This window comes from Astatotilapia calliptera, chromosome 10, assembly GCF_964374335.1.
Source record: "Astatotilapia calliptera chromosome 10, fAstCal68.1, whole genome shotgun sequence".
Taxonomy (NCBI): domain Eukaryota; kingdom Metazoa; phylum Chordata; class Actinopteri; order Cichliformes; family Cichlidae; genus Astatotilapia; species Astatotilapia calliptera.
Genome location: NC_137431.1, coordinates 33254477 through 33282217, shown reverse-complemented (window position 1 = coordinate 33282217; position 27741 = coordinate 33254477). Strand labels below are relative to the sequence as shown.

The following is a 27741-nucleotide window of genomic DNA, read 5'->3' as shown; positions in this document are numbered from 1 at the left end:
TTAAAGAAAAAGGAAGGAAACCATCTTTCTTCTGCATCGAGCTTCTCCTTCATCTTTATTTAGCCAGTCAGTGCAGAAATTAGCATCGCCATGGTTTCCTCAACAGAAACATATTGAGATTTTTACAGAGCTTCTTAGATCATCACATAAAAATAAATGTGGGGAAATAAAAGTTTATGATACGCACAAATTCAGTTCAGCATCTCCACAATTTGATGCCATTTTTATTATTGAGTAAGTGGGATTTCAGTCACCAGAGGGAGGCGATATGGAGCACAAAAAATTCACACTTTTCACACTCCTACTGTATATTAGTTTTTCCAACAAAGCACGGTGCGGGTCATCACTTTGTATTCACATTTGAAATTGTTGATCAGTTTGTTTCAGCCAAGGCCCCCTAAAATAGACATGAGCACTGATAAGTACTGTCCTGTCCTTGCTGTGAAAATTTACACATTAAGTAGAGACAAGCTTGTCCTGTAGGAATCAAACTTTCCCCATAAAGTGCTGGAGATTATTAAGAGTTGCCTTAAACTTGAGTAGGAAGAAAAGAGATTTTTCTCTCAGTACTTGTGACCTTCAGCAGTGTGGATGTCTGTGGGAAGCTCAGCAGAATGTGGCAGCTGTGTGCTCAAATCTGCAGGCTGATGGACACAAAGATTTCTGTCATTACTATCGATGTAATCATCGAATATGAGCCATGGAGTTTTCCCCTGAATCTAACTGTGATGGTCCGAATGTGTCGGCCATGACAAATGTAGTCAGAGGTTCAAATTATCAGGGACAGAGTAAGAGAGTGGAATACACTCCTGGATGAAAGTCAGCAGCTTCACTGTGGCCATCATTATGATTTTTATTCCAAACGTCCTGATAACTCACATCTGAGGTTCACACTCAGAGAGAAGGTGTTTTTTTCCCGATCATTGCAGTATAACACAAAGTCAGCTGAACTTCGCAGATATCAATGTGTCCAGACAGGAAGCACCCATTACACTGCAGAGACACCAACAGGACATCCAGCTGCACGGTGTCTGTCTCACTGCAGGACGCCGGCCCCTTGTGGATTCTGGATCTGACAGTTCGGTCAGAGACGAGCACAGAAGCTCACTTTGTTCTTCCTCACACAGGAGCAAATAAGGCTCCGTCCAGTTCTGTTTTTAATGACCCATCACACTCCTGAGAATGTGCTGGTCGATATGGATGTGCCATCCTGGAGGAGATGAACCCGTGCCCAGATCCAGCCTGAATGAGCTGCAGGTACCGTCTCATTCCACCAGCAGTGACAAAGACATGAACGGAAAGAAAAAAAAAAAAAAGCAGCCAGGAGGGATGAGCAGAGCGCAGCAGTCTGTGGTCAGCACCTGCAAGACCATTCCCTTTATTTGGGGTTTGTCCAGCGCACCTGCTGCCACTTTCATCTGTAAAGCAGGTGAAACGGATTCACAGTTTATGCTTCCCTACTGGACACACTGTCTCTGAAGTTTGACTGTGTTATTCATTTAACCCAGTCGAGCATTTTGGAGACTTTTTCTTTGTGTCCTACCCAGTTACTGTTTTTTTAAACTGGTAGTTATACAAGTCAGTATCATATTTAGTCATTATTACCTTAGGAGAACACGAAGATATTCAAACTTTACAATAACTTTTTAATACAAGACAGCTGTTATGATTCATCACCTTCCAACCGCCTCCATGTCTGTGTAACCAGGTCATAAATTACATAATGTTATAATTACACAAAATGTGTTCTAGACCCCAAACCCCTCCTATCATACCTGACTTTTAGGACCTTCAAGCCTGTAGTTATGTTCATTATCAGTTAGAGCCCCTTCTCCTTCTTTGGTGCAACCCTATAAATACGGGGTACCCCTTTGGCCCCTCCCCTTTTCCACAGTTCCCCTGTGGGAGAGGTTGGGGTCATTTCTTTCCCAACACTGTACAACACACATAATGTATATTTAGCCACCCTGATGTTTCTGATTGTGTTTTAGTTCAGTTATTGTCATCACTGTGCCCGTCTTTGGTAGATACTGTAAATGTGTAGTATGCGTGTGCCACATGTGTTATAGGCACAGTTAATGCTATCATGAATAGATCATTTTTGTTAGCTTGGAAGTTGTGGTGGGTTGAGCTAACCCTCTTCCTTACTGTTTACATTTGGTTGTAGGAGCTGGAGCGGGCAAGTTGGAGGTCTTTCTTTCTTTTACCTTTCAGTGTCAGACAATGCAGGAACACACCAGTTACAGCTGCTTGTCATATATTTTACATGACCTTCAAAAAAGATGGTTTCTCATGTACGCAACAGGAAACATGAGGAGACATTTTCACTTGTATGAATGCTCCAGTGCAGCTAACCCAGCTCAGCCAAAGCAAAGTTTCTGCCCAATGAACACACTGCACATTTAAATGCATAAAAACAGTGAAAAGATAATCATAAATAGGGATAAAAGTAACAATATCACATAATAGGAGTCATGACACCACAGGAAATATTTAAATCCCACATCAAGCACATCAGCCAGGAGGAACGCAAACACAAAATGGGACATTTTTGCTGTTTACAGTTTCAAAATAAAAATCTCAGTACACACACACACAAATATCATTTCTAGCCACACTACTAAGGCATCAGTTAATACACAAACAGTGCTTGAACTCAATGGAAGATTTCGTGAAGGGAAGAAAAGCTGTGAAAGAGTATTTAATAGGTCGCAAGTAAAGAGAAGCTCAGAGAATTTGACGGCACTTACCCCAGGCTCCTCTGTCAAAACTATGATATCCAGATGGACTACAAAATGAGCTCAATGAGTTTTGAGCAGTTTGTTGCAAAATTTTACTTCATTGTGAAGGTTGGAGTACTTCTTAAAGCGGGGTGGGCACCTCCAGGCCTCGAGGGCCAGTGTCCCTGCAGGTTTTAGATGTGTCCTTGAACCAACACAGCTGATTTAAATGGCTAAATTAGCTCCTGCAGTTCTCCAGAGGCCTGGTAACGAACTAATCATGTGATTCAGGTGTGTTGACCCAGGGTGAGATCTAAAACCTGCAGGACACCGGCCCTCGAGGCCTGGAGTCCGACACCCCTGTCTTAAAGGAACATACAACCTTTGCAGTTTCTCATTTTCCTTCCTGATCCAGTGGAACTCCAGCTCTCGTCTTTGTTTGGATTTCTATGACAGTGTCAGGGCTCTGTGTGCGGGCAGGCGGAGGTGAGGATCCAAATGCAGGACTCAGAGACTGAGTGCAACTCAAAAACCACAGCTTTATTGCTGGCAGAAAACAAAACAGAAACCTAACTGGGAAAACCCACAAACTGGACACACAGGCAAAATCTGATGGTACAACACGACACTGGCACAAAGAAACATGGGGCTTAAACACACTAAGGAGGTCATCAAGGAATTAGAGACAGCAGGGGAACACAGCCGGGAGGAATGAGACCTAACGAGACAGGGGGAGCGAAGCTAGAAACACTGACATCAGACATAACCCTTCAAAATAAAACAGGAAACAATTCACAAAGACAGACTAAACATGGACTTTACACAGAGGGAACACACGGGCAGAGAAGACGAAGCACAGAACTAAACCTAAACTAAACACGAGGGCATAAGAACAAAACTTAAGAACTAAACCCTAAACCAGAATAAACTGAAACGTAGACTTATAATAATAATCAAAGCAGGATAACTAAAGAATCAGACATAAATCATAATACAGAAGAATACCAGAAACATAAGAAACTGAAAATGCTGGGTCAACATGACAGACAGAAGTCAAATTCCCTCCATTCGTCACTTATCACTGAAGCATGTTCAGTCACATGACTTAACTGGACTTTTTTCAGTCAACTGGGGTCACAATATGTTTGCCCATGAATACAATAATAATAGAATAAATTAATTTCTTCATTTCTGCATCTGTGTACTCCATGTCTCCATCTTTAAACTTTATATAACTTGAAGTCTCCTTTGCAAAACCTGAATGAGGCACTATGCTCGGATAAAGGTTTTGTTAATGATAGAGTTTGTTGTGTATATTTGACCTAGAATAAAATCTGCAATCCCTAGACAGTTTGTGAAATTTTATTAGAATCATTTATGATTTATTCATCAGAGAAATGAGGGCTGGAAGCAATCCATCTGCTGTGACTGAAGCTATAAAGACGTGCAGGAGTGCCGAGGCGCTCTGGTTGGGCGTGCAGGGTCACGCTGCAGGAGCGATTTTATTCCAGTAAAATGAAGGTTAGTTCAACTTGATGCCAAATGAGCATCCCACCTGAGTGGAAGCCACAGCGGGAATCTGGACCAGCGGCCTGATGAATCACATTTAAACTTCATTTTGGCAGCGTAACACGCGCTACAGCCCACAGCTGCCTCATCCACACATCGCTGAGTGTGAGCCGACCAGTCGAGGCTCGACATGGGAATAGACGAGGAGGCAGAGGAGTCCCCGCTTCATAAACTCCCGCTGAACGTCTGTTTACTGACATCAGGACTGAGGGCAGAAAACAATACTGAGCCCCTGCTTTACTTGAGCTCGCTGCATGAAAATGGTAGCATAGAAATGTAAGTTACATAACTAAAGTCCTAAGGATGCAGAATATTCACTCTTGTACGACTTTGTTATAACCGCATGTTGGTATTTTTTTCCTTTTTCTGGAGCTTTATGCATCACTAATATCAGATGTTAACAGTTTTAATCACTGGGCACTTTTGCAGGTTATATATTTTAATTTGATCAATAACTTGAATGAATCACTGATTAAAATAACTCTAGTAATTCCATTTGAAGCAGCTGCAGCCTTGCTAACAGGATAGCGCATTTAACCACCAAGCCTGAAGCTTCCTCCACACTCTGCATCACCTGAGTCCTTGGATCCAGTTGTGATATTATTTGAGAACATCAGGATGATCTCTCCCAGATTTTCTTGTTCAAGCTAAATATGTATCTGAGAAGCAGCAAGAGCCAGTGTCCAACTCTGTGCTCCCACAGCAAGAAATCCTGCAAAACCTCCTCAATCCAAATCTGAACCCAACGCATCTAATAAAAGTGGGGATTCTGATTAAAAGGCACTAACCCTAACCTCTACTTTTACTTAGTAAAGCTGGATTTTTACTCCCCCAGGGGATGAATAGGTATATACTAAAGTATGACCACTTTTACTTGCATTGCATTGCTTCCATCACTGGGCTTGCAGTTTAGCCCCTTATAAGAAATGAATCAGTGACCCCTGTTTAATCTTATTTGGTATGCATTATTTAAACATCTGAACGTCTGTAAGCTGCTTTGCATCCCATTTAATTAGTCTCAACTTTGCTGTCACTGACCTGGGGTCTGCTCTGTAGTGGTCCCGACTGAATTAGCGTTAGAGCTCTATATGTAGAGTCTCATAGTGCAAGATGTTGAGTAATGGCAGGGTTGACTCCATCTGTCCCTAAATGAAAGTGACTTTGAGCAAGAGAACCACACCATCTATGTGAGCCTACATGAGAGGCACAGAGTGTTTTAAAAACAGCTAAATAATAACAGTTGAACCATTAGGACACAAATCATAAGCTCTTTTCTCAGTTTTTAATATTATATAATGATGGAAAAAAAGGTACATTTAAAAGGAGAATAAATCATCAATAACTCCATCTAGTGATATAACAGCAAAGCACAAGTATTTAGACTTGACAGTAAAACTGTAAAGTGACCCGAGCAGACTGCGGTTTAACACAGAGCTGAAGGAAATCACTAAAGCCTCAGGAAATACTTCAGATTAATGAAAAGATACAGTTAAATTTAGAAATATGATAAAAATGTGATAAAGTCATTCCAAAGAAAGATTGCAGGCTCCTCTCTGACAGTCCCATCGGCCGGGATGTCTCAGAGGAAATTATAAGAACCATCAAACAGGCAAAGTCAGGATTATCATAACACACCATCGTACAATAAAAACACAGTTAATACGCTAATGTGTGGCATTAGAGCTGCAATCATTAAATGATCAGTCCTCTGAGAGAAAATGAATCCACCCGCTCCGCAAACGGACATCTTCACGCATCTCAGCAACAAGCAGACTAAACAGCTGATCAGGTTCAGAGGTGACTGGCTCATAAATTAATAGCTCAATATGGAAAATCCTGTTGTGTACATGTAGCCTCGGGGCTAGCTGAGGGGATTAGAGTCTGGGACTTACTACTGGGATGTCCTGATCATGTTTATTGACATGAGAAATGGTAGCCCTATATGGCTCTGTTCATGGAGTTAATTCTTCTAATCCCTATGGATTAATATAATAACCATACTTCTCTTTAAAAAACACTTTGCGTTCTTAAGTGATGTTAGCCATGCTGTGGCCTGTCTCTCTCTCCGGCTCCTGAATTCCAGCCCATGTCTTTATCGCTCTCTCCCTCTAAAGTTCTGATTCTCTTATTTCAATTGTAAATTTAAATTTAGGAATTTGTCCATAAAAACAGACAATGTTCTTTCATGATTCTGTCCATGGTGCTGAATATTACCGTCTGACTTTCTGACCCCATAAATGCTGATTCTGAAATGTGTATGGCAGAAACCATATGAATCATAAAGCACATTAAGCTACTGTGACTCTGTCCTTTGTCCTAAAATAAGCCTGTAATAAGCTCTGTCTGTGTCTCTGTGACCCCCCCAGTCATGGCAACGTTTTAACTATATTTAATTTAAGGCCATAAAAACAATCAGTCACACCCGCCGTGACTCTGGTGCTCATGCTGGTCCACTATTGTTCGTATGTAGTAGTTCTGTCCGTGGTGCTGAAGCCGGTATCCCCATTTTCCCTCAATGATTCTCATATTTAACGATTTTTGAGCCATGTTTGAATCAACTCAGTTGTTGGTTGTTGAGTCTGTGACTCTGTCCGCGGTGCTGATCTCCATAATCTTCCCGCCGCTGAGAATCACCGTGAACAACCTCCGCCTCGCGTCACAGTGGTAAAGATGCCCTGCGTTTTATTAAAGTGCTGCAGACACAAAAAGCGCCTGTCCTCGCGTGGAAATATAAACCCTAACTTAGTGTAAGTAAGGGAGTCCCGATCACAGAAGCACATCGACACAAAGTCACAGCAGGAACGTTCGAGACAGTCTGGAGGAGCGCAAGCACTCGGGTCCAGGCGTCCACGCGTGAATCATGATATGAATGATCTGAATATGTGGGGGTCGGGCTGGTCAGACCCGGGTTCTCGGGGCTCACTCACCTATGTTGATGTTAGTTGGGAAACTTGTGCCGCTGCAGAGCCCGAGCAGCAGCGGGAGCAGTGCTGAGGGCAGCGGGCAGCTCTGCGGCCGCATGGTTCCTCCTGCAGTCCCGGAGGAGCCGCCGTAATCCCATTCACAGCTGACCGGAGAGACGCTCCGCAGCCCGCGAGCACACTCACGTCCACCGGTAGCGCTCCTCTCTGTGTGTGTGTGTCTCGGAGTCCTTCCCTCTTTTCTAACATCCACACTCGGAGCGCAGAGCCGTGCTGCCGCTGAGACTGTACCTCTCTCACCCCCTCCACTCTCTCACCCTCTCTCTCTTTCTGCTGCGCACATCAGTCAAGTGTAGTTACACCAAAATCAGTGCGTGACATTACTGTGAAACACATTTGGCCACACGACAAAAAGAGTTCAGCAGGTCAGATTTCTGTTAGTGAAGGATCGCCCGCTTCTCCCGCTGGTCACTGAGATTCACACATGTGCTAACTGTTTACACCTTTCACCGTCACGGGATCTGGTCAGTTTACAGACTTCAGTCTTTTCCTTCTAAACCTTCCCATCCGGTGCGAGCAGGCTTCTGAGCTGCGCGGGGAAACCCGGTTGGATTTCAAGTCCCACGCCTTAACCACTCGGCCATCACTGAGGCAGCGCCTCTAACTGTCCTCCTAAATCAGTGGTTATGGGTTCGAGACCCATCCTAGGAGTATATCAGCGTGACCGGAGCAGTGGCTGTTTGGTGGAACAAAGAAAGGCAACTGCAGCCCTGAGAACTTTTTTTTTTCTTGGACTGACCTTCACAGAAAAGCCTGGTGGTGACTTAGAACCACGAAAAGTTTAGAGCAAAGAGCAAAAACCTGCAGTTCCTCGAACGTCCACTTGAGGCTCCAACAGTGGAAATAACACATTTATATCTTTCTCCAAAACCAGTTTTGGTTTTTGCTGCTAATTTAACATGGCTGCTGCTAGTTCACAACACACCCGTATGTTCTCCTAACACACCTGCTGACATTGTTCACAATCTTGCAGCCCTGCTGTTCTCTCATGTGTGTGTTTGTGTGCGTGTGTGTGAGAGAGAGTTAACCTCACTCTTCAGCCTCACACAGCTGGAAGTAACGAGCTCACCTGAGGGCTCAGCTGATGCCTGAACTCACATCAGCATTGGAGAGGAACTGAAACAGAACCGTGGACCCAACTCACCAGAAATCTTCTTCCACCACGTTCTCTAATGTCATGAACTTTTGTTCAGAGTCCAACCAGAACGAGTTCTGACACAAAGCTGTATTATTAGCTGTATCGTTACATGAAATCATAATTTTATCTCATCTTATCTAATGTGACCACAAACCCAAACTCAAATGGGTTTCCAGATGTCAACCTGTTGCTAAAACAGAATGCAGACAGAAGACAAACCAATATCTTCTTTCAGCCAATCAGAGCTTTGCTCAGTCCCCAGGCTTTTAGCTTCAATCACAAGAACTGGGCTTATCCTGGGGCAGAGAAGGCAAAACGAAAACATTAAAAACTGTTCCTGTTCATTGTAACAAAGCACCAGCACAGTGTACATGTATGACCATGAGAACAGAGAATATGCGTGATTACAATCCTCATAAATCACTGAGCAAAATGAATAATGATGCTACAGGAACAACAGTAAGATGGGGATATCAGTCCATTCACTGGAGCTGCTGTGGGCTCCAACTGCAGCCACCAGCACATCGCCTTTCACCAACATACAGAGACAAAAGAAGAAACCACAAACTCTCTGTGTCTCCTACACAGGATTATTTATTTGCTTCCCTTCAGACAGGATTTAATTGTAAATATTTTAGACCAAAGAAAAAGGAAAGTGGGAGCGGACACCTGAAAGCTGAGTTTCTCTGCAGTGACACACTGAGGGTGAGGCTGCGTGTGCGTCTCACTGAAAGCGTGGAAATGCCCGCTTTAGATGCTGATGTTTACAACATCACACACGTAGCTGCTGGACAGCAGCAGATAGAGGAGAGCTGTGGGAGCGAGGCCGCTTCACTGTCAGAAGTCGATCGTTTGTCGTGTTTCCTCTGGATCCGCCCACGCTGCCGTTGGCCTGCTTGCTGAGCACAGATAAATTAATTAGGCAGGGACTTGCATGAAAGGGGGTGGTCACGTTCCCCCCTCTCTTTGTTTTGTCTCCATAAATTGGTCGACTGAGAGTGAATAGAAGAGGATTATCAGCGTCCCCGTTACTCCACGTGTGGGCACATGTTGTAGGACGTTAACGGTGCGCCTGTTGTCCTCTGGTCCTGAGAAAGAGATTCTGATGGACTTTGAAGCTTTTGGGTGGGAAAAGTGACTTTAAATAAACCATGAAATGTTCACTAATTAATGTAACAGCAGAGTAGAAGAATCAAATCTAAAATGTTTGTGTCGTGATTGTAAAATGCGTCGATCCGATCGTTCAGACTGAAAAGTCTCAGCAGCTGTTGGATAAAACATAAAACATGTTCTGCTGGCACAGTGAGGCACACCAGGAGCCTCTGAGGCTGATCACAGCAACTCTGCGCTCTGCACTTTAAAGCCTTCGTACACTCGAATCACTCTCAGACTGCCACCGGGTCCCAGTTTAGATACTTCTGTTAGTACACTTCCACATAGTACAGCATGTCCTTTTTACTTATTAAGCTCTTTACTGTGTTATCGGGACTGAGTGTGAAGGCCTTGTTGGATCTGCTCCGTTGTTATTTTCACAGGTTTGCTTTCTGAGGGCATCAACGTCCTCAAGAACTCATGAGATGCAATGTGTAGCTGCATGACATCCCCGACACAACTCCGACAAAGCACCTACACGTATGAGCTTCAGTACACGTATGTAACATCCAGAAGTGTACAAAAAGGCCTCTTGGACCTGCACCCGACACCCGACCGGAAGTTTTATTTAAGTTAAAAGAGTCTTTTTTTGTTCAGTTAGATTTTGCTTTCAGTCCAGTTTCCTGTGGCCATTTTTCATTTTGAAGTCTGTGCTGTGGTTATTTTTAAGGGTTAGTACTGATGTGATGCAGCATCATAACAGTGGAAACACTTCTCAGATTGATGGCGCGACTCAAAATTTGTCTAAGAATAAAGATTCTTGTTTCTGTTTGATGGTGGTCGCCAGAGAGGAGGGAAGCTGACCTGTTAGACACACCAGAGCTGCAACGTTAGCCACCCATTAGCAGTGTGGTGGCTGTTCTGACGCATTATTACAAGGTGGCACCAACCGACAGTTCAAAGCAGTTTCATCAGTAAATGTTGTGTAATATCATTAAGATCACAGCAGTAAAAGCAGCGATTGTCATTTTTCTCTTTTTTTGCCTCCTCCTTGATTCAACTCTAATTAGCGCCATGTGTAATTAGCTGAAGCAGCACATGCAGACAGGCATCTGCTTTATCTATATGAGCTACATCAAATGGTCTAATCTGAGTCCATGCGCTGCCTGCGCGCTGACAGGAGGACGTGATTGGTTGACAGGATGTTTAGCGATAATATCTGAAGGAGATCTGGCTGTGATAGGAGTCTTTTAGCTCAGAAAAATGGAGACGTCTGTCAGACGTGACTCTTTTCCTCATTGTGCTGATTTCCAGCTGCAAACCAATTTCATTACACACTGACAACAGCTGGAGGTCAGAAGAACTGAGGCATCCTGCGGCTCTAAAGCCTGTCTGTGATCGTGGATATAAACTCAATTAAAACTGTGCTTGTTTTGTTTTTGTTCTGTTTGACTGCTTCTTTAGGCAGAGCTACTTGTGGTCAGACACATTACTGTTGGATTGTGTTACATTTCTAGTCTTGAGAAAGCAACACAAAGCAAAATAAAATTATTTTAAGAAATCATGTCAATTCAGTTTTATTTATGCAGCGTCAGTCATCTCAAGGTAATTTATATTGCAAAGTAAAGCAACAGTCAAACAGTCCCAGATGAGCAGCACTTCCTTTGAACAGGAAGAGATCTCTGCAGAACTAAGATGTCCTGACTGATTGGAGGTTGAGGGGAAGGACAAAACAGCTTTGTCTTCTAACATAAATCACCTTCTTTAAAGTCACCCTACAAAACTCTCATCAGTGTTTTAAACCTGCATTCTTTTTGATGGTCAGCAGGGGGCGACTCCTCTGGGTGCACAACGACTTCCAGTTGTAGACAGATATTTAAAACTAAGCGCTGAAAGTGTGTTTTTATAGAAGTCTGTAAGATAACAGCCCACGGCTCCTCTGTTGAGTAAACTGAGGTTATTGTTAGTGTCCAGGAGGACGATAAAGCAGGGAATGTTTGTTCCTCTGTTTCAGGGTCAAAACCACCCTCTGCTCACCGTGTCTGAGACTCAGCTTAAAACTTAACAAGAGGATTAACCAATATACAATGCCATGGTGGCACCATCAATATCATATATATCACTTTTTATTCACCCCAAAGCAATTAGACAATCCCAGACGAGCAGCACTTGGCAAAAGTGGGGAGACAGAACTCTCTTTTAACAGGAAGAGACTTCCAGCAGAACCAAGGACGCACTGAGTAGGACAGTGGCTCCCAAACGTTTTTTGTTAGGCCCCCCTTTGTTTTACAAGAAAACTCTTTGTGTGATTATTTAACGTGTACCGTAGTTTTCGGGTCATAAACCGCTACTTTTTTCCCACACTGTGAACACTGCGGCTTATACTGACGTGCGGCTAAAGCCTTTTTTTTTCATGCGGCCAAAAACATTTTGCCTGGTAACAGTAGACCAATAAAATTGATAAGTAGTTGTTTGTTGTTTGTAAAAAAAAAACATAAGCAACGTAATTTGTGTGTTACTGATACGTACGTGTACTTACAGGTAGCCGTGTTACAGGCGCTGTTTGAGGAAAAAGAGCATTTGCAGTATGTATTTTTGTATGTTACCATGTTTATGTTACCTTACGGATTAAATTAAACGTTAAAAATCCTCACGTGTAATATTTCTGTGTAAATATCTCATATTACGAGCGAAACGCATGCGGCTTAAAATCCGGTGCGGCCTGTACAATTACAAGATGATTTTCTTTCTAAAATTAGAGCATGCAGCTTTTAATCAGGTGCGCTCTGTAGTCCGGGAATTACGGTAGTTGTTTTTTTCCTGTGTAATAATATTCAACATTGCATCAATACATTTCTCAAAAAATGTCTCTCTGTGCAAAATGGGTTCAAAAACATAAACAGCTGTGGGATCCTGTTTGTCCGTGATTTGAAGAGCCCAGCGCTGCTCCTGAAGAAGGGGAAACTAATCCTGCAGGGAGACCTACCTCAGCACCTGTGCAGGTGAAGCCAAAGGGCAGATTTGCTTCACCATATTTTCTAGTCTTTGGCTTAGAATGAAGTTGGTTTGGAAACATATTCAGCGATGCTTCATCTCCTGCTCTGCGTTTGTGTGGGAGCCCCATCAAAAACCTGTCCATGATGCTAGCAGTGTCCAAGCGCTCTTTTTTTCGTCTTTCTTTTTTTTTTTCCTTTTCATGCCCCCCCCGCAATGGCTCTGCCCCCCCAGGGGGCGGGCCCCACACTTTGGGAGCCTCTGGAGTAGGACTCCCTGATTTGGGTGTAAAAATTAAGCAAGAAGAAACTTAAGCCTGATCTTGCCTCTAACATCCTACGGACCCCAAACCACCATTTACACATATTACAAACAAGCATAACTGTTAACTTTGTGGTGAGTGTCACAAAAACAGTGAAATATTTTCTGTTCATGCACACGACTAAATCTTTATCTGCTTATTGTATTTATTTCAGGTTTTTGTCAGTGTTCTGAGGTAAACTCTTCACTTGTTCTCTGTTTCATTCTGGCCTTTATTACATTTTGTGCTTCGAGCTGTTTGTCAGACATGAAGCTCAAACCTGCTGCAGTTTAGAATCCTGTTTTCACCCTCAGGTCAGAACTACTAGGTTTCTATATCGTACATTAAGAGATCTAAAGCAGCTGGAAGGCTCGTAAAAGAATCATGCTTTTCATGTGCAGTTTTCCATCGAGCGTGATGTGAAAATGAATAAATGATGACTGCATTGTGCCCACACAGCTTTATTGTTCCTGTGCAGAGTGAATGTGATGCTCAGATTCACCTCCTGTGAGTGTAAATCATAGATGTGCTCAATGTGGAAGGAGAGCGTACCTACATCTTGTCCTTCAGTGCCCAACCCCTGACCCATAACCTCCACCCTCAGTCTCATCTGTCCCCACTACATAACATTCATCATGTGACCTGCAGAGACCCCTCCAGACATAACACACAACAGATCTCTGTTTCATCCCAGAACTGAACTGAAACCACTACAGAGCCACACCCAATGGGACAAAGCATGATGGGAAAATCCTGCAGAGCTACTGATAATCGCCAAATGTTTTGTAAAATTCACATTTTGCCGTTCTTTCTTTAACTTTTGGAACTTTGCAGTTAATTAATTGACAACGAAAAAAATTATTAAGAATCATTTCAGTTCAGTTTAGTTTTATTTATAAAAGAGGAATTCACATCAACAGTCGTCTCCTACAGTATCAGAACACACACATTTATGCTTTTCTGTTTTGGGAACGTTGGGAGGAGGTTGGGGTGGATGGATGGATCAAAAAAACACTGGCTTGTAAAACAGGAAATTGCTGTTTATTTAAACCTTATTGTAATACTGAAGAAAACATTAAAACATATTTACTGTCATCCAAATTCTAAATGGTCTTTTTATGTAATTTTTAAAAGCATATTTATTATTATTATTATTATTAACCTTTATTTAACCAGGAAAAGTCCCATTGAGATTAAAAACCTCTTTTGCAAGGGAGTCCTGGCCAAGAGGCGACAACACGTTGAAATTACAAAGTTACATACATATTATAAATAACAATTACATTTTAAAAACATTTTTCTCTGGCTCTCTCAATCTGGACTTAAAAGCATTTAATGAAACAAGATCTGCTATCTTCCAGTCTTTTTGCATCATGTTCCATGTGAAAGGGGCAGCATAAGTAAAAGCCCTCTTTCCCAGTTCAGTTCTGGCAAATGGAACATTGAGCAATAAAAGATCGCTTGAACGCAGGCTGTAAGAAACAGTACTTCTCCGTGTGAGCAGATCGCAAATGTAGGTGGGCATTTGTCCAAGCAGGGCCTTATAAATAAAGATGCACCAGTGAGCAAACCTCCTGGAGGACAACGAAGGCCATCCCACTCGAGCGTACAGATCACAACAATGGGTCAAGGCCCTACAGTTTGTAATAAACCGTAAGGAGGCATGATAAACTGAGTCAATCTTATGAAGACACTGGGCGGAAGCATTCATGTACAGCAGATCACCATAATCTAAAACAGATAAAAATGTAGCATTTACAAGACGCTTTTTTGTCTCAAAAGAAAAGCAAAATTTGTTTCGAAAGAAAAATCCCAATTTTAGTTTGAGTTTTTTCACAAGATTGTCTATGTGAGGTTTAAAGGTCAGAGAATCATCAATTAAAAAGCCAAGATATTTATACGTATGCACCACTTCTGTGAGGTTTCCCTCAAGAGTGGACACCAAGGGGACAGTTTGAGGAAATCTCTTCATGTTTGAAAACAACATTAGCTTTGTCTTTTCAGCATTGAGAACCAATTTCAGCTCCAGAAGTGTGTGCTGAACCACGTCAAAAGCTTTCTGCAACGATTCTATTGCCTTTTCAAAGTTTGAGCCAAAGGAATAAATAACTGTGTCATCAGCATAAAAATGCATACTAGCATTGGACACATTTTGTCCCAAATCATTTATATACATGATGAACAGCAGAGGTCCTAAAATTGAACCCTGTGGCACCCCAGTGTGAATATTCAAAAGTTCTGAGCACAGATTTTCACATTTAATGCATTGAGTCCTGTCACTCAAATAATTAGTAAACCAGGAGACAACATGTCTAGACAGCCCCAAAGAAAGAAGCCTATGCTTTAAAATGGCGTGATCCACAGTGTCGAAAGCTTTTGACAGGTCAATAAAGAGAGAAGCACAGTGCTGTTTTTTATCAAGAGCAACAAGTATGTCATTTATCACTTTTGTGGCAGCCGTGACAGCACTATGCTGTTTTCTGAACCCAGATTGTAGTTTTGAAAGAACTTCATTAGAGTACAAGAACTCTTTTAATTGCTCACTGACGAGAGACTCAAGGACTTTCGCCAAAACACACAAGTTTGATATTGGCCTGTAATTAGTCAAAATGGCCGGGTCGCCTCCTTTTAATATTGGCGTAACAAAAGCAGACTTCCAAACAAGTGGAATTTCTTTATTTTGGATTGAAAGATTAAAAAGGATCGTAAGAGGTTGTGCAATGTAATCAGCTGCTATTTTCAGAAAATAGGGCTCTATTAAGTCTGGCCCTGGGGGTTTCCTGTGATCTAAGGCTTTAAGAGCTTTATGCACTTCCTGGACAGAAAAAGGAGAAAAATCAAAAAGCTCCCCAATATATGTTTGGGGTTCTGTGCAGGGAATCATGGGGGCTGCTCCAACAGAGTTAAATAAAAAACCAGTAGCTACAAAGTGCTTGTTAAAGCTGTTTAAGACCTCAGTTCTGTCATAAACTGGGACAGAATCTTTTAAAATGAATTTTGGAAGAGCCTGTGATATTTTATTTATAGATAAGGACTTAATTACTTTCCAAAATTTCTGAGGGTTATTGAGGTTTTCTGTAGTAACAGATAAATAATATTCTGACTTAGCCTTCCTGATAAGTGTCGTGCATTTGTTTCTTAATTTCCTGAAGTCTAACCAGTCAGTCAGGGAATCGTTTTTCCTAGCTTTTGCCCATGCCACGTTACGCTGATGGATGGACTCTGATAATTCCGATGAAAACCAAGGGTTCTCCCGTCCCTTGACCCTACCCATACGGAAAAGAAATAGTAAAAACTTATATGTGATTACTCATGAAAGTGGCCACTTTCATGAGTAAATCATATAAGGCTTACATGATTTACTCATGAAAGTGGCCACTTTCGCATTACTTTCATACATTGTTTTAGTAAGTATCCAAAACATACAAGTTTCATTATATAATTTTTCAAGGGATCTTATATCTGTTTTCACTCTTGTATGCTTTTCATACAAGTTTCACACAAGACAGATACAAACTTTATAAGATTTATATATATCTTTTCCATATGGGTAAATTTTTTGGCAGGTGCATGCTTATTTAAAATCTTCATAAAAATTTCTTTAAAATAAGCCCAAGCCAGATGGATGTCTGGTATCAGACTCAAGTTTTCCCAATTTACCATAGACAAGTCATAATGAAACGCTTGCTCATTAAATATTTTAAAATTTCTTTTACAGATGATACGCGGTTTACATTTAGGGATTTTAGTGTTCCTACTGGTAGCAACTACACAATGATCACTTAAATCATTACAAAACACGCCTAGAGACAGAAACTTATGAGGGACATTTGTTAGAATTAGGTCAATCAAAGTAGATTTGTCAGGACTCTTTATATTTGGCCTTGTAGGTAGGTTGACCAACTGGCTAAGATTAACAGAGTCACAGAAGGATTTAAATTCATCAGAAGCTATATTCAGCCAGTCCCAGTTCAAGTCTCCGGCCAATAGAAGTTCGTTATATTTTAATTTGGACAGAAGATGCTTTAGAGATAATAAAGTTTCCTTTACAGCAGACGGAGGCCTATAGCACCCAACAACTGTTATAGAAAGAGACTTTACTATTTTAATATCCAAAGCCAAGAATTCCATTTGTTTAGGAATAGATACAGATAAAACAATGGATACTTCATATCTTGATTTAACATAAATTGCTACGCCTCCACCTTTCCTAGGCCTATCTGTGCGATAAAGATTGTATCCCGTTATGTTGATGTAATCATCTGTAATAGATTTGGACAACCAAGTTTCGGAGATAATCACAATATCCGCGTTTGTCGATTTCGCCCAAATTCTGACCAAGTCCATCTTGTGTAATAAGCTGCGTACATTTAGATGAACACATTTTAACCCTGGCTGAGATTTAAAATCGGCAGGGGTCTGGACACTTTTCAATTCAGGTCCAGGATTTGGTTGCACATCTCCGGATATAAGTAAAAGTAAAACAATCATCATTAACCTTCGTTTTATATTACATTTAAAAGCATTTTCGTACTTTGCAGATGTTAACGACAAATACTGCTTTTTATATTAATTTATTTTTGATTGAGTGACACTTGATCAGTTTAGTTTCATGTGTAGAAGCACGACTTTATCGTAGCCTTGCCACATCGAACTTTTAACAGTCATTCATTTTATCAGAGGGGTCGAAATGGAGCCACGTAGGAAAATAAATGGCATCTGTTGGGTCTGCGCTTCCACAGGCCCCGCTGGTTTAGAAACTTATTCCTGTTAACGACAAGGAAGCAAGACCAACAGCGATTTTACTTGCGCAAGGGAATGATCTCAGAGCAGCCCCTCTGCCCTCGGTCAGACCCCTTCAACCCCGGCCTCCACTTGCCGCCTTGTATAGGGCTTTGGAGTTGACGTCACGCCGCAATGCATTGTGGGAGCGCAGCTCCATTTTCGGGGTCTACGAATCAAAACAAACACACTGTGTTGGAACAACGACGACAAGAAACATGTTTAAAAGCAGCTCAAAAGAAAACGGACGGTATAGAGACCGATTGCGTCCAGAGGCGAAGCAGCGGTACTTGGAAAAAAAATAGAGTGCATCGCAAATCTGGACCCATATGAAATACGGCAGTGGAGTAAAGACCCAGACGACTTACCGCCACTGTCCTACCCTGATATCTTCACGTATCTTGTTTGTGGAGTAAGCGCTTACACAGCGAACCAGTTTCGTAATTACAAGTCACTGGAGGCGCACATCCAATTTACAAATGGCTGGGCGCAAGATTTGGCTATTTTCAAGCCGCCAAACTCTGAGTACGTCGTCAAAGTAAGTCAGCTGGAGTGCATCGAGTGAAATAGCCATTTTCCACCCCCCACCATAATTAATGTTACACATTTATCATTGAACTGCTAAAATATCGTTATCATATTATATGCCCATAATTGTAAAGTACTTGCAAATTAACACATTGATAATCGGGTAAATTATTAACGCCAATTTGTGTCCTTCCTGTCTCATTTCATTTATTGTCTTTACATCAACCAATCAAGTCACTCCATTCTATGTTTGATCGCAATTTCTATAACTTCCGAGACCACCAACGATGATATTATTCAGCTATAAAGTGTGATGTGAACATATTTAGAACTTACCGGAATGAAAATGTCTTGAGCACACCAGCTGATATCTGGAGACGTAACAGAACTTGATATCAGCTCGTCTCACGGCTTCTATCCAGGCTAGACGCCTTCGTTTGGTAATATCCGATACATGAGCTCCTTCATGTTGCTTCCAGGTTGGGAAAGCATAAAAAGACAATCGAAACTTATTCCCGTGCCGGTCGTAAGATCGAACATTGCAGCCGACCACACAGCAAGTACGAACCATGGCTATGCTTTCGCTCCTTACTTAGACCCCCAAAATGGCGGATCGGGCCAAAATCCTTTCCACGCCCACCCACGTGACATCACGCTCCAAAGCCCTATTGAAAACAGTTACAGTACACACAAGCACAACCCATTGTAAACCCCCCCCCCCCCCCCCCCCCCCCCCCCCCCATGGTTCTAAAAGATAAGGTACTGTGTGAGTGTGTGTATGCATGTGCGAGAATGTGTGTGTGTGTGTTTGTGTTTGGGGGTGTGTTTGTGTGACCTCCTGCCCACAAAAGGGTCATAAAAGCAGGACGCTTACTAAACAAGCAAACAGAACCCTCACACAGGACGTGTCCCTATAATAAAACACTACAGCCTCCCCCACCAACAGGCTGGGGAGGTCAACAGGTCAACATCAAAGAATGTCTTTGATCCTATAGTTTGAACTAAGACTTACAAATTTAAATAACATAATGACAACATTTAACAATTTGACTCCAACAGCATCCTCATTCATTTCTTCTTTAGTTATGTTTCTACAAACTTCTGCCAAAGGACCACTAAACATTAATTTATCCTCTACATAAAATATTACTTGCTGTATTTTGCAGTTTAGCAGAAAAGTTCAAATCTATTTGACCCACCAGCCTCTTCCCTGTATCATCATATAAAACTCTTGCAAGGCCATTGCTGCTATTGATTTTGGCTTTCTGCATCTGGCCTCCCTCGTGGAAGCTAAAGTGAACTGAGCTGCAGTACCTCATGATTTCAGGACTCTTTTTCTTTGCTTAAGAGAGTCGCTGTACAGTGAGCTGTCTCAGGAAACTTGGAAGGATGTAAAATAACTTTCTGGTAACCTTAAAAAATTCTGGTCGTGAAAGATGTTAGCAAGTCAGTGACACACTAGAGGGAGATGTGTCCTACTCATCTGCTTCTGTCTGGAGAGATGTGACTGTGGTGGGTGAGCCCATCGCTGATCGTTTTTAAAAGGGCAATTTATTTATTTGCCCATGAGTAAATTTACTAATAACGATGGAGCTAACAGAAGCAGTCAACAGGAAAAAACATAGCACTGTTTTAACAGCACCGCGGAAGCTGGTGATAGCCTAGCATACTCAACCAGATGGTGGTCACATACATGCTCATGCAAGTTAGTCATGTTTGCGTATGTTGCTCGCACTATATGTCTGCACAAGCGGCATACGGCTTTGGTTGCATCCTTAGGCTTACCTCTTTTATCCTAAATCGGCGACTTTATATTTTTTAGTGCTGTCAGCATTAACACGCCGTCATCATGACTAACACGATTAACAATTAACCCATCTGTGCACAGACTGAGTCAAAATCCCTGAAATGTCTCTGTCAATGCATTTCAGGCAGTTTGTCCAACGTTTGTTCATTCTGCGCTCCACATGGGTTGAGCGTGTTGAAAATTTCAATCGCCTTAATTGTGATGACCGCGTTAACGTGTCATGCATGGACTGATCTGTGTCGCAAACGCACAAATCAGTTCATGCATCATCACATTGCTCCGCCGATCAAAAAGTCTGCGCATGCATATATGTATATATATCACCCATTGTTGATTATTGGACTGCCGATTGTAGGTTGGAACATTTTGACGTCGCCCAACCCTGGGCGGTTATGCCACGAGTGTTATTTTATCACAAGGCCCACATGTGATGTGAAGTGTCAAACCAAAGCTATCATTTAACACCTATTAAAAATATGTTTTACTTTATTTACTGCAAGAAATCCAACAACGTGAGAAAATGTTCACGTTTAATCCATCATGTGTTCATAAAACAGACGATCTGAGATGTGTTGGGCCCCTGGGGTGATTCACTGTAGCTGACTTCTTCATAGAGGAAGTGGAAAACAAAGGTCTGAGTTCTTACAGTACAAGCCAGCGTTCAGAAATGTGGGTAATAACCTAGCCTCAGGTAACCATTCACACCTTCACACAATGACTCACGTGATGACACAGTATGAGAGGCACTACAGGTTAAAGACCTGAGCTTTCAGACTAATCAGCTTTTAGAGCTGAGGCCGTCTCTCAGCTGAGAGTGAGATGTTTCAAGAACCTGAAGGAGGAGACTAGGTTTCAGTTTCAAGCTGGATCCCTGGGTTTTGCCACTTCTGGCCTCTAAGGACATAAAAGTTTTGGTAATATATTAAAATGTTATCAGTGTGATGCCAGCTTTAATAAGAAGATAAAGTATTATTTTATACATGAAATCAAATAACACTGGCTTGGCAGAAAAAAAGTCATTCTGCAGGGAGTTGATGGGATATGTAAAAGAAAACCAATAAAGAGAATTTAGTGTCACATTAAAAAACATTGAAGATGCTCAGAAAGTGACTGCAAACATATGAGAGTCATTTTTTTTACCCATCAAATTTCCAATAAAATGCAAACTGCAGCTCTGAGCCCGCCTTTGACTGTGTACGCCATTTATCGAGCTGTAATGATAGTGTTTGTATCATGATCGAACATTTAACCCTGAGTTCCTTAAAAGCCACTTATAAACTTTGAGACTGAGGTTCAGGCAGAGGGGCTGAAAAACGGGTCAAGCAGGTAAAACGGGAAGTGGGACACACTGATTACGAAACACTTTTGCTCCATCGGTAGAAGGCTGATTTTGTTTGCTGTTACTTGAGACATAATCAGATGTCTCAGTCTCACACCAGTTTTGGAAATCAAAGCCTAATTGTCCTAAATCATGTCAGCATGTCAGCATGTCAGCGAAGGCTAATTACCACAAACTTTACAGGAACTTCCTCCTCAGGGATTCTTCTTCCTCCAACCTGCATCAACCTCTCCATCCATCAAGGTGGAGGTAAAGAGATGCTTATTTCAGCCCTCAGAGTAAATCTGCTGAATCTGTCATACAAGCAAAAGCTAAACTTTCACCCTTTGCTCCTGTTAAAATGTTGAAACTTCTTGTGATGTATTGCCTGTTCAGCACTGACTGTTCATGATAAACTGGCCCAGTTTCAATTACTGAGCTCGGTGTAGCTACAAGTCATCACTGTGAGGCAAGAGCAGACTATGAGCTGCCGTAGCTGCTGTATTCTCGGAAGCTCCACCCACCAGCTGTCCTCATCTCATGAGGGGCACCCAATCAGAGGAAACCTGGCAGAAAGGGTGAGGAGCTGAAATGTTAATGTCTTAAATGATGTATTTTGAGTTAGTTGTGCAACTCTAAATCTGTTCTGTTTCTGGATTTGTGTTGGGCACATTTTTGGTTGGTGTTGAACTCCACCTCTTGTTGCCATCCTGTGAGATTTACATAGACACGGTATAACTAGTGTGACTGAGAGGAGTCATATCTTATCAAAATAAGACAAACATCCAGAAACTGTGAGAAAAGTTAAAAAAGGAAAAACAAGGAAAGCTGCCAAGTGTCACAAGATTGTGAGCGACTGTTCCTCTAATGCTGCGCCCAAACACCTGAGGAAAGCAGGAAGCTTGCAGCAGCCCGGTGATTTATTCATGGCCTTTCTTTGCATTAAAGCCGTCACAAGGCATCAGTGGGCCGCTGTGCTGCTCAATCCTGGGTCACACATTCAGATCCAGCTTCTGTTCGTATCAGCCTGAACTGTTTATCAAAGCACTTTTAACAAAAGCACTTAAGACAAAAAAAGCACTCTGCTGAGCTGCAAAGGCCAGAAATAACAACACGTTACGGAAAAACGAGCTCAGAAGATTTCACCGCAGAAGAGAAGGCGAGCTGAGCCGAAATGAGGTGAGCTGAGGACATCGCCGTGTCCCTCCGTCTTTCTGTCTGTCCTCGCTCTCCATCTGTTCGCCAGCTTTTTGTTCTTCAAACCTTTAGGATCACGTTAACTCTGCTAAAAACAAGAATAAACCTCAGGAACATAAAACTACCGCACTGGATAAAAACTCTTCAATGGAAAGTCGGAGGAGCCAAACATCCATCACTGCCTCCAAAAATATAATTCAAAACAAGAGTGTGAGAAAACATTAATACTCTATTAAAATGTTTTTACATGAAGGTGAGAGAAACGAGATGTATTCATCTACACAGCAGAGGTCCTGAGATTTCAGCTGAAGAGGAAACATTCAGGTTACAAACAGCTGACGGCTCAAACTGAGCAGCTTTCAGGTGCATCTGCTCGACTGTGTGTTCAGCAGAGCTGTGACCATAGCAAACGTGTCTGCTCTGTGATTGAGGATTGAACAAAATGCTGAAAAAAAAAAAAATTGTTATATCCTTTTGTCTACATTTAATTGAAATTTAAAGGAAGTCTTACTCCTCCATACATCTGAAACTCCTCGGATGAGCAGCAAACCTCTCTGTGAGGCAGCAGCGCTGTCAGCCTTCCTTTTCTCCTTTCCTTCCATCTGCCGCTTGTTTCTCATCTCTCAGATGGAGAGAGGGCGTGTGGGCGGAGCCCTGCTCGGGTTCTTCAGTCATTGCATTCTTATGAGTGCTCTTTGCTCCGGTTTCCGTCAGCGCTCTGATGTCGACTTCTTCCTGGAGAAACCGCTGCTTCCAAAGCTGAAGAAAAATCTGCAAGACCGTAAGAGAAAGACACCTGCACCTGTGGAACTCACTCACCTGTTACTCTGAAACTTTGTGGGTGGAAAAGGAAGGAAATCATTACCTGCCTGTGACTCACCCGCCTGCCCACTTTCCTCATGTTTATTCTCCTGAGTCTGCTGATTTCTCTCTGAGCCTACACAAGGGAAGGAATGCAGGTAAGAAGCTAGACTACACCCTCCCCTCTCGTCTCACATGTTGGTTCCTCTCTGGCATAATCGAGGTCCTGGACAACAGGCTGTTTCATGCTTCTGTTGGTGAGCGCTGCCTCCAGAAGACTTATCATTCAATAAAACGAGTGAACTTGTCTCATCTGTTCCTGGGTCCAGTCTTGACCCCACATCATGTGTCGCTCTTCCACCAAATGTAAGCTTTAAGGGTTGATTTAAAACATGCTACTGGATGGAGGTGACGTCTGGGTCAGTAACACTTCTCTCGATGAGTTTAGGGTCTTAGTCACGAGTTTCAGGTCTGGTTGAGTCCAACATGATGTTCATTTTGGAAATCAAGGTCTCTGTTAGAGTAAAATGGGCAAAGCAGCAACGGAACACATTATGTTTCCCACATACTGGAGAACCATTCTACTTCCTGTTAGTCCAATTGTGTGGGGAAATGGCTGCAGTTCACCCAGGAGGCCAGCAGGGGGCTGTCTAATGAAAATGAGCTCAATAGCTAGAATGAACTGAACCTCACAAAAACAGTTTTCACAAAAACATTCATTCAAACTTAAAGGATTCAAGTGCAGCAAAAACATGTATTTGTTTACATTTTGTCCATAATGATCCTTTAACCCTTTAAAGTTGTGCAAAACAGAGCGGCCACGCTAACTATTTTTATATGGCACGGTAAATGGCCTGTATTTATATAGTGCTTTACTAGTCACTAAGGACCCCAAAACACTTTACATATCCAGTCATCCACACACTGGTGATGGCAGCTACATTGTAGCCACAGCCACCCTGGGGCGCACTGACAGAGGCGAGGCTGCCGGACACTGGCGCCACCGGGCCCTCTGACCACCACCAGTAGGCAACGGGTGAAGTGTCTTGCCCAAGGACACAACGACCGAGACTGTCCGAGCCGGGGCTCGAACCGGCAACCTTCCGATTACAAGGCGAATTCCCAACTCTTGAGCCACGATCGCCACTTTTAAATCCTGGTAGCACTGCAACCTCGTAAGCTAGCGCAATAATTTCATTTGCATATGAAACCGGAGGAGTTGTACTTACATCTTATGCCATCAGCTTGTCCTAAGTCACAGTTTCCTTCCACATGTAGCTTTGCAAAAACTGCATAAAAAGTTCTTGCAGCAACAAAAACGTGTTGCTTGCAGCTTGTGTTGGTGTGACACCTGCAAAGCTCACACAAAGATGTTTCACTAGAATGAAACCTGATAAAAAAAAACTTGAACATTGAAGCAGTTGTTTTTGCTCTGATTTATAGAAATATAATTAAAAAAAATTCTCAGATATGCCACAAAATGTACGTTTTTAATAATCAGAGAAATGTTTACTGAGTTGACATAACTGTACTTTTTTTTTTTTTTTGCAACCAGAGTAGTCGCCCCCTCCTGGCTTTAAAATACAGCTATGACCATCTTCTATAACAGCACACGTGAGCGACGAACTGTTAGTGCAGAAAAACATCTGATCTTTGGTTTGATTCATTTCCTCCACTGTGTTTTTGTGAATCTTCACCGCCTGCTTGAGGTTACGTGAGGATCGGTCCGAGGCGTCAGGGAAGGTGAGCAAGCCTGAGCTTCATAAAACACACGACAGACTCAAGTCTGGCCCTCTGAGCTCGAGGTTAAATTTCAGATGTGGTCAGTCAGGCGCAGCACTTATTTCTTTAAATTTCCATCCTCTCCTTCCATTTTCACGCCTGCGAGCAGGAGCAGCGCAGACTGCATGAGTCGCTGTTCTCAGGGGTGCCACTTGTCCTCCATATCAAAATAGGCTTGTTTTTTTTAAACAGAAAACTGGTCTTCTTTCCAGTCCTTCCTTCCTTTCTTTCTCTGTCTCCTCCGCCTGCAGGAAGCAGAAAAAAAAGACTTCCCTTCACCGGCTCTGCTGTCAGCAGGAGTTAGTGGATAAGTGGAGGAGAGAGGAGAGGTGAGAGGAGGAGTATATATATTTCTGGGTATTTTTTAAGGAGTAGGAAATGACTATTGTGAGACCTGTCGAGAAAACGAAGGCAGAGAGAAGGAAGGAGATGAAAATTTTAAAAATAAGGAAAGCTTCTCTCTCCTCCCAGCGACAGTTTGAAACATCAACATAGAAATAACATTTAACGAACACGACGCTCATTTCCTTTGGAGCAGGACATGACTTCAATTCATCACCTTCTTAGCTCCACTCAGTGGGTCTCGAACTTCTTCCAGCTTTAGAAGCAAAAAACAGGCTTACACCAAAACAGAGAGACTTTTTCTAAATACCTGAAAGTCTCAGGTGTTTAACCTTTGAACATTTCCAGACTGTGAGCTCCCCAAGTCAGACTCAGATCAGCATCATCGTCTCTTCTGTGGCAGGCATGTTGCAGAAACTCACAAGAATATTCTCCAAGCGTGACATCCTGATGCACTTCAGACCCAGGAACACCCATAACACAGTCCTGATATCTGTTACCACAACCCATGTGACTCACACAGGGGGTCGGTGACTCTCAGGTCCACCTTAAAGGTGACAGCCTGGAAGAAGAAGCCTCTTGGATGAAAAGTGAAACCTTTTCACTAACCTAACCTGCAGGTGCTTTCTTAAAACCTCAGACTACCAGGAGCAACATTAAGGTCTGTGTGGAAGTGGGTGAAGGAAAAATAATGAACTTTAACGGAACAAAACAACACAAAAGAGGAAGACCAAGGCTTCACTTCTGCTCAAAAAGAAAAACGAAGAAAGCTCAGTTTACTGACCAACCGCTGAATATCCTGGAATCAAAAACAGTGATTTCTGCTCAAACCGAGCACTGAGAGCAGTCATTGCTGCATGCCTCCCTCTGATGGATACTTCAACATGCAGACAGTACTTGGGGATCAAACTGTTGACCTACCAGAATAATAAAGATGGCTTACTCCAGCTTGGCGGCCTCACCAAACCAAAAACGCAGCGATCACCTGTGCGAAAGGTGTAGCAGTGAAGACTAATCCCTGACCCGGTCTGTAGCTACAGCAGAAACTAGCAGTGTCTCAAACCTCATTACAGGTGTGCACGGTGGCTGCACACAGAGCCGAAGCACCACTGCGAGACTGAGACGAAGCCGCGCGCTCTCATTAATGAACACTGACAACAGTCAGAGCCAACGAGCAGCAGCACGCACTCTCTGAATCCAAACCGAGCCAAATACCTGCTCGGCTATTCAGCAGCTCGTGTAACCGGTGATGCAGCTTGACTGGAGCGGAGCTTTGGGCACCAGTCCAATCAGCTACAGTCGGGACGGAGGAGGAGGCTGAAAGGACATCCTGGGTAAGCCTCAAACACACCAATTAGCACGGAGAGCACAAACTACAAAGAGTGTGTGACAGTGAAAGAAACTGAGGGAATACAGAGGGCTGTGAGAGCCTGTGCTTCACTACAAACGCACTCGTTACACAGAGAGAGAGCACAGCTGTGTGTGTGTGTGTGGGGGGGGGGGGGCTGTGGAAGACAGGCAGAGATTAATAATAACTAATGATTAAATGCAGAACAGTGTATAAGCACACAGTGAGCGAGAAACTCCACCACAGAAGAAACCCCCAGTGCATCATGGGTATTCCCCAGCAGCCTATACCTACTGCAGCATAACTAAGGGAGGATTCAGGGTCACCTGCTCCAGCCCTAACTATATGCTTTAGCAAAAAGGAAAGTTTGAAGCCTAATCTTGAAAGTAGAGATAGTGTCTGTCTCCTGAATCCAAACTGGAAGCTGGTTCCACAGAAGCTGAAGGTTCTCCCTCCACGCCCAGCCCTGTTCTCACTTTCTACTTTTGCTGTTTCTGGAAACACTTCTGCAGTTTTTGTCGTCATACTGTGACTAGTTATGTCCGGAGATGTAGCGTTGCTGTTTCAGGCATACTGGCTGGGTTGTTGCAGTGACTAAAGTTAAAGCTAACTGTGATCGGGAGTGTTAAAGTTTAAAGATCTGCTCAACCTGAAGGACAAGGCTGTTTAGCAGAGACATCCATCCTGCAAATACTGACAAAGAAGCACAACAAAGGAAGAAAGACAGATATAAGGAAGGAGATGACCTTTGAACATTTCCAGACTGTGAGCTCCCAAAGTCAGACACAGATCAGCATCAGCAACATGACTGCAGCTTCACTCTGAAATCCACCTGCACAAAGGTTCAGGTGAGGGTGTAGCTGCTGATGGCAGGTAGAGCAGCAACATGAAAGCTGACAGCGCCGTCAGTCAGCATCAAGCACCGCCTCGTTTTTCCTCCCGAGTGCGCGCAGTGGCCGCTTAATTGGCCCAAGATGAGAAAGGGTCGATGAATAGACCGATGATTTCCACCAGGCAGCGCTGCCTGGCTCAAAGGCCCGT

The 27741-nt window shown here is 42.8% G+C and overlaps 2 long non-coding RNA genes and 1 pseudogene across 3 annotated transcripts in view; 1 reads left to right on the top strand and 2 right to left on the bottom strand.

Annotated features, from left to right (window-relative positions):
- Positions 1–7459, bottom strand: part of LOC113030115 (glutamate receptor 1-like) — a 109155-nt pseudogene extending 101696 nt beyond the window's left edge. The window contains exon 1 of the transcript XR_013911826.1: positions 7217–7459. The product of XR_013911826.1 is annotated as a glutamate receptor 1-like (transcript). The remainder of the gene's footprint in view (positions 1–7216) is intronic.
- Positions 1–27741, top strand: part of LOC145431510 (uncharacterized) — a 171318-nt gene that overhangs the window by 116743 nt on the left and 26834 nt on the right. The window lies entirely within an intron of this gene.
- Positions 200–7205, bottom strand: LOC145431509 (uncharacterized). The gene is made up of 2 exons (XR_013911828.1): positions 2751–7205; positions 200–1418 (listed from the first exon to the last, which is right to left on the bottom strand). It is a non-coding gene; the product is annotated as an uncharacterized LOC145431509 (long non-coding RNA).